The 13,575-nt window shown below is 45.3% G+C and overlaps 1 long non-coding RNA gene across 1 annotated transcript in view; it reads right to left on the minus strand.

Moving 5' to 3' along the window:
* The window catches only part of LOC134910039 (uncharacterized), a 90,555-nt gene that overhangs the window by 67,719 nt on the left and 9,261 nt on the right, over positions 1 to 13,575 (minus strand). The window contains exon 2 of the long non-coding RNA XR_010176098.1: positions 3,092 to 3,245. This is a non-coding gene — a long non-coding RNA (uncharacterized LOC134910039). The remainder of the gene's footprint in view (positions 1 to 3,091; positions 3,246 to 13,575) is intronic.

The raw sequence follows: 13,575 nt of genomic DNA on the forward strand, positions 1-13,575 counted from the left end.
TTAGGACTAACTGGACCATCTGACGAATGTCCAGCACCTTGTCGACTGGAAGAAACACCTTATGTTGCCGTGTGTCGAGAATTATACCTAGAAATCCAAGAGAAAGAATACTGGCGCCAGCTGTTAGTCCAAATAATAAAGGGACAATTGCACCATTATCGCAATAAAGTACAAATACAATATATTACACATTCATAAAATGAGGTCTTACACCCCTCAATCAATAATAAAAGGTGTATCATAAAAAAACATTTGATATCATATACGAACAGACCACTTGTGTTCCCCTCAGTGATTATTTAAGCCACAGTATCTGGCTAGGAGTCAATTCCACAAAAGCTCACATGTTCATTTGAGTATGGAATATTACCAGATCTTTCAGAAGTAGTCCCCAAGGTATCTCAGTTCAAGCAGAGATCCAAGTTGCAAAATGAGGGTTGTTCCGGATCCACAGATGCTTGTGTTTGTATTGTCCAGTGGATGCAAATGAGTCCAGAATAATGCCAGGAGTGTGGATGGAGGGTTCAGCGCTTGTGGAAAGAAAGGAATGTGGCTCAATGCATTTCGCTGGTCCAATTGCTGCCAGCTTCCTCAGGATATCAAATGTTTTTATGATACACCTTTTATTATTGATTGAGGGGTATAAGACTTCATTATATGAATGTGTAATAAATTGTATTTATACTTTATTGCGATAATGGTGCAATTGTCCCTTTATTATTTGGACTAACAGCCGGCACCAGTATTCTTTCTCTTATTGCATTTACTTATTTAAGGGTCTAGACCACCCCCATTTTTGTACTAGGAATCGAAGATGCTGGGATGGTACCAGCTGTGACTTGTCGAAATTGATAATCCAGCCGTGATGAATGAGAGTCTGGTACGTTAAAAGTGCATGCTCTAGCAGAGTCGTCTCCAGTGGTACTTTGATTAACAAGTCATCCAGATACGGGACAATGGTAACGCCTAATAACCTCAGATGAGCGACCATCACCGACATGACCTTGGAGAAAATTCTGGGGGCCGATGACAATCTGAATGGTAGAGCCTGAAATTGATACTGTTCCTTCAAAATGGCAAAATGCAGGTAAACCTGATGTGGTTTCCAAATTGGAATATGCATGTACGTGTCCTTTATATACATGGATAGTAGAAACTCCGCTGGTTCTAAGTTCACTATGACCGATTGAATGGACTCCATCTTGAATCAATATATTAATAGGTACTTGTTTAGAGCCTTCAAATTCAGGATCGGCCTGACAGATCCGTCTGGTTTGGGGACCACAAAAAGATTTGAGTAGAAACCCAGACTCCTTTGAATCAATGGAACTGGTACCAACACCTGTGATACCACAAGGTTTTGAATAGCTTCCTGCAACACAATGGCTCTGTCTGGTGACAGAGGAAGACCGGTTGTGAAGAACCAATGCGAAAGAGAAGATGCAAAATCTATTTTGTAACCTGACAAAATCAGACTGTGAATCCAAGGACCTGAAGAAGTTTGTTCCCAAACACACCGAAATGCATGAACCGAGCACCCACCTGTGGGAGCTCCCAGGTGGGTTGGAAGACCGTCATGCCACCTGTTTCTCAGTCGGCTTGGGTTCTGGGTGACGGACTGCTGTCTGAGCGCAACCTCTGCCTCCTCTAGTCTGAGAGGAAGATCCTCTGCCATGAAAGGACAGTTGAGGACGAAAGGATTGAAAGGAGGGACCAGTATAGGGGTGGAGGTGCAGATGGCAAAAACGTGGATTTTCCTCCCGTGACTTGAGAAATCCATTTGTCTAACTTTGGTCCAAATAAAGACTCATCTGTAAAAGGAATGGCTGCAGCTGCCTTCTTGGATTCAGTAACCGAATGCTAAGATCTTAGCCAAAGCGCTCTGTGAGCCGAAACAGCCGACGCATAAATTCTGGAACTAATAAATCTTTTGTGTCCTTAGCGGCAGATGCCAAGTAATTGGCTGATTCACATATGTGCTCCGTGGTAATCTTAAACTCCTCCCTGGGGCCCCTGGATTTCAAGACACTACTCAACTCTTGACAATGGCGGAGTTGACCCATGCACTTACCAGAGAAGGCGTAAGTTGGGCTCCTGCTGCCGTGTATATGGACTTTAAAGTGGACTCAATCCTACGGTCCGAAGCATCTTTGAGAGACGTGGCCCCTGGTACCGGAAGCGTAGTCTTCTTGGATAAACGTGATACAGAAGCATCCATCGGTGGAGGAGTTTCCCACTTACTTGTCATAGTAGGCAGGAACGGATAGTGAGAAAGGAATTTCTTTGGCATTTGGAAATGTTTCTCTGGATGTTTCCATGCAGTAGCCAGGTGATCATGAAGCTGCTGAGAAAATGGATAGAACACCGGGGTAACCTGTTGTTCTCCTAACAACTGAAACTCCTTAGCCGGAATAGGTTCCCCTGGAAAATTGAGAACCCATTTAACCACTAGGATAAGACCTTCTACACCCTGACCACTGTCGTCGGTATCCTGGACCGTTTCTACTGGGAGTTCCTCCAATTCACCCTCCTCTACTTCTTCCTGTAATTGTCTGAGTCATCAGACTGAAGGACTGCTGGAAGAGGTCGCTTCTGTCTCTGGGAAGAAGACGGAGAGGGTTACTGGGTGTGTCTGTTAGTAGAACCTATAACAGTCGCAAGACCCTCCATCGCATTTGTTAAATTCTTGGCTCAGGCTGGCTCCATTTTACGGGACTTAGCCAACTCTGCTGATAAAGCTGCAACACATCCAGCCAGTGCCGACGACCAAGCTGGGTATCAGAAGCGTCATCCACCTTATATGCCATGTCTGTATTACATTGTTCACATAATGTGGAACTACTGTGGGAATCGGTCAAAATAAACTTTGCCTTTCATTGTAAATATGAAAATAGCTTCTGAGAAGCTTTTGTGTTTGACCTGCCAGTCATGTTTAATACACCCAGAAAGATAGAAACAGTCACTTCAGAAAAGAAATGTATATTAGCAAGCTTAGAGACCAGATAATGATAAGGGAGCAGAGGGGGAGTAACACAACCTGCCCTTAATTCCCCTGTCTCCACCAACTAACCCAACACCCCAGCATACTCACAAACTTGATGGGGTAACTCTGTTGGTAGGAGATGTGAAGGCAACCGCAGATTCAGAAGCAATATGGGTCCTTAGCAGTACTTTTCAGCAGGAGACGCGTGTTGCACAGCCGTGCAGTGAAAGTCTCTGTTATCTTGTTGTACTCGGAGCTCAGCCTGTGTAAGGAGAGGTACAAAAGTGAAGTGACTGCTATATTATACTTCTGTAAACCACAGTTAACTCACTTGTCTCTGCTTAGGCAGAGAAAAAAGAGCGCCACATTGTAAACTCCACCCCCATTTCATGCTTCCTCTTGCAGCAAATAACAGAATATAAAAAATATGGCCGCCTGCAGCACAGATTTAACATGTATGCAGCCAAATAATCCCCGTCGCAGGAGAATGGAGGCGCTTGTAAATAGAGTAGCGCTCAGCTTCTGCTGCTCTCTGCAGTGTGTGTCACGCTGCCCTGCGCCTCCATTCCCGGCCACACACAGCCGCCCAAAGCCCGCTCCCCTGACGAGGATATAGATACTGAACGCTGGGACTCGCCGATCCTGTCTGCAACAGCCGTCACTGTAGCGTGCCTACTCTCACCGGGACTCACCGCCAGATAGCGGTACACACTACCGCTGTGGAGTTTACTTACAGCTGGCGTCTTCCATGCTGTGCCGGCTGTTGGCGCCTTTTGTGATAGGCGCCGCAAGCCGCAATAAGGGTATAGCAGCGGCTTTGGAGAGTCACTCCCCCGTTTCTCCAGACACTCCTGCGTTTATTACCTGGCACACCTGCGTTTTTTAGCACACTCCCGGAAAACGCTCAGTTACCACCCAAAAACGCCACTTTCCTGTCAATCACTCACCGATCTGCAGTGCGACTGAAAAGCGCAGCACGAACAACAGCAAAACTGCTACGTTTTTAGTTAAATAACTAAGCGCATGCGCACTGCGTACCATGCGCATGCGCATTTAGCAACAAATCGCAGCATAGCAAAAATCGGCAACGAGCGAACAACTCGGAATGACCCCCAAGAAGCAATAGACTACCCTGGAGGAACTGTTGGATCCCGAGTATAATACAGAGATAGAGACAACTCTGGAGAGACCGAGATGCAAAATATGCTTGACTTTCTTCTCCCAGAGGAACATATTTCCTGAGGTGGGAGTTTTCAAAGAAATGGTCACCAGGGTATTGGATACCCTCTGCCTCAAGCGAAAGAAAGAACCAATCCTGGAGAATAACCTAACACAAGCAGAGCGAAGGGCCTTAGAGGAAATCTGGACATGGGAGGAAATAATGATCAAATCCTCTGATAAAGGAACATACTGTTAATGCTGATTAACTTACAAGACTAAAAAGCAATACCTTTATACATTAAAATTCAAGCCGCTGCGGCCGCTGTATGTAATCCTCAACCTACGTATTATTTACTCAATTAGCGTACAAAGGCCTGTACCGTGTACGCACTTTGCATACACACGCCTCAACGGACGTACAAAGTACACGATGTGCATACACACACACCGACACGCTGTGAGCACAATGCAGCTACACGTGTGGCTTAAATACACTTTAACCTTAGCAGGAAAGAGACACAACACCAATTGTATTTAAAATGCTGGGATCCGACCCACCAACATATAATTGCTGAAAGGGTGTTACAACAGATATACAATCACAATAAGAGAAAAGAGGCTACAGTCAATAGTACACACGTTTGTTTTGCCAGCACCACACGGTCCCGGTGCTCAGTCAATCAAGCAAGATGACCTTCAGAGAGAGATGAATGACCGGCTAGGCAGCTTGGCTTTTATACATTTGGTCAAAACATAATACAATAGAAACTGTAATCCCTTCACCTATAGGTCAAAGGGCTGGTCATTTACAGTACAGGAGGGGTCATAGGTTGGTTTGAATAGGTGGGCGATGCCTGGTCCAGGTGCACTTGCAGTTGGTCTCCACTGGGTTCCCGCCGAATATCAGAGTACAGTAAATACAGTATAATATTAATATCCTATCCCTGCGCATAATTATGTGCAGGAGCGTGCTATCTTCTGCAAACTGCTACCGGAATGTTGCCCTTAAAATACCCTACAGTTGGATACCAAATACCACCTCATAACCTAATGCTGTCCCCTCATATCCTGTAAAGGTGAATCCCTTTGTTGTTGTACCTTTTAAACAAGTATAACTTGCTGGTGTGGTGCATGTGGGCTATGTGTACATTGTGCACTATGTGTATTAAATATGAGATATCTCTTTGTGGCTTTTTCCATGCGAGTACAAATGCTACCGTAATTACTCATACCACGCACTAATACGCATAAACCGCATGAGAGGTCATACACAACTTGCGAATATGCGCATGCACGGCAGAACAAGTACGCGCACGGAGGCCATATGTGTGGTGTTTGTACGTGATGTGTGTACTGTAATATTTTCCAACTTCGACAGTCCACCCTTTGGTAATCATCAATAACTGCCATTCTTAACTAATAAACTGCCATTCTTAACTAATAAACTAAAAATATTACCTATACAACATATACAAAGCTTAGATGATCGGGGGAGAGTTGTAGGTGGGAAATGTATAGCCTAGTGGGATAGTATAAGCATGTATGTATGAATCAATGTCTGAGAGGCATGTATCATTGTGCCGTATATGTTCTAAGTAAGCTTCAAGGTATTGCGAAGTATACATTAAATCCTTCTTATCCCGTATTAAGGGTCTGTACTTGGGCAAACAAACACTACCGAGCTCCTTTCGGGCAAGGGCTTTTGACCCTCAACTCTTTGGCTTCTAATACCAACAAAAGGGGAGCACATTTAGTTGATGATACATGGAGGGGGAACATATGTGAATGCTACTATATGTGTATAACACCTGTCGACTATGTGTGCCATTAACTGAGGGTTGCAGAGATGAAGATAAGACACATATCTAAAAATACATTCACATAAACATTGGGTAGGGTTGGATGTTTCTGGGTACACGGGGAGACAGAGAAAAATGGTGAAAGAAACAGGCCATGAAATTCATTTGCAATCCTTATCATAACACTGTTTCTATAGATGGGTCATAAATCAAATCTGCTGCTGTGACAACGCCCTCGCTCCTTAGACTCATCAAATTTGTGCCGTGCTTGCGCCGTGTTAAGATTTGAACACACCTGAATATCAGACCAATAATTATGATGACTCCCAGGATACAAAGGAGAAACTTTCCCACACTCATAATAACATTCTGTGCCCACTCTCCTAACCCTGAGAACCATTTACGTGGGTTCAACCATGAGACCCAGCCGGTTAGTTCATTACCCACAGCCGTCAAGGTAAGGTTGTGCTTTCTCCTGAACTCCCACTTCAACTGTAAGATCTTATCCATCTTTTGATCAATGATCTCCGTGGGGTCGTCAGTGCTATTCGTAATATACGTACAGCACTTGATGCCAAATTGAGTTGCCAGGGTAACACAGTACCCACCTGTCACGGCTGTAACGTAATTAAGGACCATCCTGTGCTGGATCAGTTCTTTCTTGTAGGCTTGTAACTCCCTACCCGTATACCTGAAGGTGTGATCATACATCTCAGTGATATTATCTATCAAGTTTGCCAGCGCATGGATGTACCTATAATTTATAGTTCCTCTGGCAGTACGGGTGATATCTAATGCGAGTAGGAACTGAATCCCGGTGGATTCGTGGATCAAATCAGAGGCTCCGTGCTCTGTCCTATCTATGAGGTGTCTCTTGATGATGTGTTCATAATGGGTATGAATATAAGGAGTCTGAGCGTTGCGGTGAACGTCTTTCATTTTGTCGTGGGTTATGGTCATGACCTCTGGTAGTACTCTTCCAATATAACATAATCCCTCAGAGCTCGGAGTAAGCCACTTGTACGCTTTCCTCCCACATATGAAATAGGCATCATCTGGGAGAACATAGGGGACAAAATGTTACAACACCATATTGCAAATCTTCCATGTGAAGAAACCAATCCCTAGTTCTCTCATTTGTTCAGTACAAGTATCGGGCTGGATGACATGGGCACAATACCCCTGCGATACCTTTCCAACCCACATGGTTTTGCTTCCACGTGTATACCGGTACCAAAAATAATTCCCACTGTTGGCTATCTTGCGTACAAGTTCAGAGTCGATAGGTATCCTATCAGCTCTGTGCGAAAAGGTCATTGTCTGGTTGTTCCACGTCACTTCCCAATTTCCTGGTTTTCGGAAATTGGAAATATTAAAACACAATAGTGACCTATCTACATGATACTGGTGGAGCTTCAAGCTAGGGGGCCTAGATAAAATATTGAATTTCTACTCCACCAGTCTCCCACCCCGTAATTCGAGTACCTCATCTATTGCTAAAGGGTATGGTACTAATCCTGACTTACTCTGTCCTTGAGGTACCTGTGAGCACACCCAACATTCCGTCTGGTTTAAAACCTTACCCACTAATGGGTGGTAATCACTCAACGGATGTCGGCCCATGTTGATATTAATATTGGACTGACATCTCTGGATGCACCCATCTTCGACTATGTTCTCGCAATTCCTACAAAAACAATATTCATCAGACAATAACCCCTCACATTGCCTCCGAGCTCTGTGACTACCAGAGTGCTTACTGATACCAGCCTTTACTAGAGTGATGTGCTGCTCCTGAGGTCCTACAAATCCGCACTCGCCATCAGAACCCATTCCAGATCCTTGCTCGACGTCTCTGGGACCCTCACCAAAACGGATTGTCCTGAGCAAAAACAGAATTACCAGAAAAACCCGAACGACAACCGTCTTTGATCTTGTTGTTCTCCGTGCTGAGGTGCCGTTTCAACAGTCCTGCCTCTCAGCTTTCCCTAAACAAATACTCTAGTGATACGAGGTTCTCTTCACCTTGCTCTTTGTCACGAGTTTTCTCCGGGTCAGCGACCTTCTTGCAGTGGGACGAGTGGACCCAAGTCTCTCTTTCGGCGACCTCTTTCGGCGACCCAAGTCTCTCTTTCGGGTACCTTTCGGCGACAAGACTTGATGCGGTCCTTCCCACCTGTCTATTAGGCAACCTGAGCGTAAAAAATTTCGAATCATCACATAATCCCCAGGCTCAATGTCATGACAATTGCTGTTCGGTAGGTCAAGAATCACCAGTTTTAGATTTCTTTGTTGATTTCTCAGCTGCCGGCTCATCCTAACCAAATATTTCAGTTATTTTGTTATTGCATTTCAAATCATCCTGGGGGTCTATCATTACATGGGGTTGTCGACCAAAAAGAATTTCAAAGGGTGATAAGTTAAGCGGTGACCTGGGAGTGGTTCTGATGCTGTACAACACTAGTGGCAAAGCTTCTGGCCACAAAAATGCACTTTCAGCCATTACTTTGCTCAGCTTATTCTTAATAGTGCTGTTCATTCTCTCCACCTTTGCACTCGCCTGTGGCCGGTACGGAGTGCGCAGCTTGCTATTAATACCCATCAGTTTGCACATGACCTGAAAGACTTCACCTGTAAAATGGGTACCCCTATCACTTTCAATCATTCTAGGGATACCATATCTGCACACAAATTCCTGCACGATTTTCTTTGCAGTGAACACAGCAGTATTTGTGGCAGCGGGGAATGCTTCTACCCAGTTGGAAAACACATCAGTACATACTAACACATATTTCAAATTCCTACAGGGTGGTAACTGTATGAAGTCGATTTGTATTACCTGAAAAGGTCCGTCTGTAGGAGGGATATGGGATGGCTCCGTTGGTATTGCCTTACCAATATTCTTCCTCAAGCAAGACATGTCATTGCTTTCTTATCTACATGAGAAGAGAATCCTGGCGCACTCCAGTAGGCTCTTACCAGCTTGCACATACCCTCCTTGACCAGATGAGTCAGACCGTGTGCCGGCTTAGCTAGACTTGGAAGATATTGTCTGAGGGCCACTGGCTTACTGTGTCCATCTGTCCAAAGTCCTGAGGACTCCTGAACATATCCCTTCGCCTTCCAGACTGCCTTTTCCTGAAGGGAACACAAATTTTGCATTTCAATTAACTGTTGCATGTCAACTGTTTCAAATGTCATCAGTGATGTGATGTTAGTTCGTATGGTTGTGCTTGCTGCTGATTTAGCAGCTTCGTCTGCCTGGCTGTTACCAAGTGAGATTGGGTGTTGGTTGTAAGTGTGTGCTTTACACTTGATAACAGCCACTCTGTCTGGTTCCTGTATTGCTGTCAGGAGCCTTCTGATGTGGGACGCATGCGCTACAGGTGTGCCAGCTGCCGTCATGAAATTTCTGAGGCCCCACAGGGCCCCAAAATCATGCACCACTCCAAAGGCATACCTACAGTCCATGTATATATTAGCTGACTTACATTTAGCCAACTCACATGCTCTGGTCAGGGCGACCAGCTCAGCGACTTGTGCTGAGTGTGGTGGGCCAAGGGGTTCAGCTTCTATGATACCTTCGTCATCTACAATTGCATATCCGGTGCACAGGTCTCCCGATTCCGTCTGTCTGTGGCAACTACCGTCAGTTGAGAAGGTAAAGTCTACTCCTTCCAGTGGGTTGTCACTGATGTCAGGTCTTGCAGTGAAAGTTTGGTTCAGGTATTGCATACAATCATGCGTATCAGTATCTGCACTAAATCCTCCTTCACCATCGTTCTCATCCTCCACCCTTTGTGCATGACCAGGCACACTTGGCAAGTATGTTGCAGGATTTAGTGAGCTACATCTCTGATGTTTACCGGGGCCATCAGTGGTAATTCCCACTTTGTAAACCGAGCAGATGAGACATGTCTGGTTTGGGCTGAGTTTAGTAAGGCTGATACTGCATGAGGTGTATGGATGGTCAAGTCGTGTCCTAACACTACATCCTCACTTTTACTTACCAGCAAAGCTATCGCTGCAACACTTCGCAAGCAAGTGGGGAGAGACCATGCTACAGTGTCCAACTGTGCGCTGTAGTAAGCTACCGGTCTGCTGGCATCACCCTGTCTCTGTGTTAAAACTCCTGCCGCGCACCCATCACTTTCAGTACCGTACAATTCAAAGGGCTTCTCATAATCTGGCATACCCAATGCAGGTGCTTGTGATAAACACTGTTTTAGTCTCTCAAACGCCAGTTCGGACTCCTCTGTGTGAGAGACCCGTTCCGGTTTGTTCGAAGAGACCATTTCTTGCAAAGGTAGTGCCAGTATGGAGAACCCTGGAATCCAGTTCCGACAGTACCCACACATTCCGAGGAAAGTGCGGATCTGTTGCTGAGTTTGCGGCAGAGTCATGTCGCGAATCGCCTGTATTCTATCAGCGGTCAGGTGCCTAAGTCCTTGCGTCAAGCAGTGTCCCAAGTATTTAACCCTGGTCCGGCACAACTGCAGCTTATCCTTTGAAACCTTGTGTCCTGTCTGGGAAAGATGAAACAGAAGCTGTTTAGTATCTGCCAAGGACGACTCGAGTGAGTCAGAACATAACAACAAGTCATCAACATATTGTATTAGCACTGATCCACTCTCAGGTTGAAAGGATTGCAAACAGTCATGTAAGGCCTGGGAGAAAATACTCGGGCTGTCAATGAAACCTTGGGGTAGACGAGTCCAGGTTTACTGTACTCCCCTGTATGTGAAGGCAAAGAGGTATTGGCTGTCAGGATGAAGAGGGACAGAAATGAAAGAACAGAGATCAATGACAGTGAAGAATTTTGCTGTAGAGGGAATCTGCATGAGGATGACAGCCGTAGTTTTTACACCTGATGTGGAATTCAACACTGACCTGGCCACCCCTGTATCTACAAGAAAAGGTAATGGTACACCAGCTACATCAACCATGACCTAAGTTTCACTACCAAGGCTAGCAATCAACTTCACTGGCTGTAGACTACAAGTGTGGCCCAACCCCTATTGTGTAGTGGAACCCTCCCGCAGCGCATTGGCAGCTACAATATGTGAGGGGGGTAGCTGTGAGTTTTCGGAGGCCTGCCAGTCTCTCCTGGGTGCATATCTCCTTGTTTCCCCTCTATGTGGCTCGTAATCTCTTCTATGTGGTCCCTCATTCCAATTATGTGAATTGTAGTGTGGTTCGTATTCAGGTCTAGGGGGGTCTGTATACGTTATGTGTTCCTTTGCTACTACAATCCCTTGCAAAATGTCCTTCCTTCTTTCAATAGAAACATACCATTGACCGTGACTTACCATCAGGAGTCTGGGGTCTTGGCTGATGTGGTTTTGCTGTAAGAGCCTGTACACTTACCGTCATCAGCTTATCCCCTTGCGACTCCCTGTGTTTACTGATGTTACGATCGTGCTCGATAGCGGACTCTCTCAACGCAGTCACCGAGATACCTCTCCAATTAGGTAGAGAGGTTTGCATCCTTGTCCTCAGTGCCTCCTTTAAGCCGTCCATCAACACGGAGACAGCTAACTCCCTGTGGTGTGCATTATCCTTAATATCCTCGATCTCAGTGTATCTAGCTGTTTCCTGCAGTGCTCTATGGAAATATTCGGATGCCATTTCACCTTCCTTTTGTCTTATGGAGAAGATTTTATTCCCTTTAACAACAGTAGGGAAATACACTCCTAATTGCAGGTTGATTTGCCGTACATTCTCCTGATTATACTCATCAGTGAGAGGTACCTCTGCATCTAATTTACAATCCGTTATGAATTTTGGGATGTCAACATTTGAGGGTAAACACATCCGTAGCACTGTTCGCCAATCTTTATTTGTGGGCTCATGTGCGTTACCTAATTCTTTAATGAATTTCTGGTATCCGACTAGATCTTTTCTGGGATCGGGAAATTCTGACATAATTGACCTTAACTGTGCTCGGGACCAAGGACAATGCATGGCAATGTTCCTGATGGGAGTTACTCCCTGACTGTCAGTTTTCCTATTGGGGACTGCAATCACCCTGACAGGATTTAGTTCAACTATATCATTTTGACTTGATTCTATAATGCGGGGAGCTTTCGTCTCTGCATAGTGTTTGGTACCGTACTTGCCGGTGGACACAACCTCACTCACCCCTCCGCTAGGGGGTATCGCTACTACTCTTGGTGGTTGGGCCATGCCCACCTGGGTGTCCTGTATGGTGCCTGCTAGAGAGAGTGCCGATATCGTGCTGGGCTTATCTTCCTCCTCACAATCCTGGGGAAAATTTAAAATGGGATACAACTTGCAAGGGTTAGGGTTAACACATTGATCAATCACTTTCCTATCCTTTACCAATGCACCATTGCTTGTAGCCAATTTCTCCCCATCGACATACCGTGGTGGTGGTGCGCTCGCAATCACTATCCCGCTATGTCTGGAACCTGCTGTGCGAGCCAGTTCCTTTTGCACCTCCCCCTCTTGTTGCCACAGATTTAAACAATCGGTACGTCTGATCCTTTGTTTTCTAGATTTAATCAGACATATTCTAATCCTTATGTTCTGCAATACCTCTGATTCAAAGCTGCCCACCCTGGGGAATGATGCCCTATCTTCAGCAGTCATACGTACCCATTCATTTCAAAAAGCCTCCGTGTGTGAACCATATTTCTCACACATAATAAACCTCGCTGACCCCCTGGGCTGCAGCTCCTCAGCCTGAACCCTGGCTACCAAACGCCCACTGCTTGTGCAATTGGATCCCATCGCAGACTTTTTCCTTTGTTAACGCAATCCCCAAATGCACAACACAATAGACGGTGAAAGACACCTAACGCTTTCACTCGCTCCTTCTCCGCTGACGTACCACGACTTACTCCAATAGTGACCACCGCGTACCCAGTGAGGCCCTAACTGGCTTCTATTCACTGGAAGTTATAGGAGTAACTTACCTTTTCCAGTGAATATCCACCATTGAAGATTTTCCTGAGAGAGACCAGCGAAAACTTTACAATACACAAATCACGCTTACGTATGCTCTACACGGCGCTGATACCTTTGTTTACGCAATAGCTTGCAAAGGGGGTATCAAGTTGCGTCACATATCGCACCCACAAACATGCGGTCCAATCGCACAACGTATAGGTACTTGTTACCTAACCGCCCTACGACCACTGGAGTCGAATACACAAGCTGCACTCCTCAGCCGGAGCGTAACACAAAACCTTTAAACTTCAATTTACAATTTTCTATTCTTCTCAATGCACAATTCTATATCACGCTCCTCTGCAAATCTCCTCACGATTTGCGTATTTTTCTATTTGTATTAACGTAAGTCAGCCGCCTCATGCCACCAAGCCTCCACTTACTTGGTGTCACCACGGGACCCGAATTTCAGGGGTTCAACTCCACTCACTCCTGCTTTCACTCACTCAGACACACCTTGTTTTTCTTTTCTGTACAGAAAATACCACTACCTTAGGTTGGTTACTTTACCCCAGAGGTACTTACAGTATTAAACAAAATATTTAGGGTAACCTGCTTTTGAGATCGGATAGTTATGTGCTATTGTATTAAAGTATATTACCCCGCCTTTACTTGAACAACTATCGTGTGATTTGTACTTAGCGTCCGCAATCCTACGCA

Source organism: Pseudophryne corroboree, chromosome 4, assembly GCF_028390025.1.
Source record: "Pseudophryne corroboree isolate aPseCor3 chromosome 4, aPseCor3.hap2, whole genome shotgun sequence".
In the NCBI taxonomy this organism is placed as follows: domain Eukaryota; kingdom Metazoa; phylum Chordata; class Amphibia; order Anura; family Myobatrachidae; genus Pseudophryne; species Pseudophryne corroboree.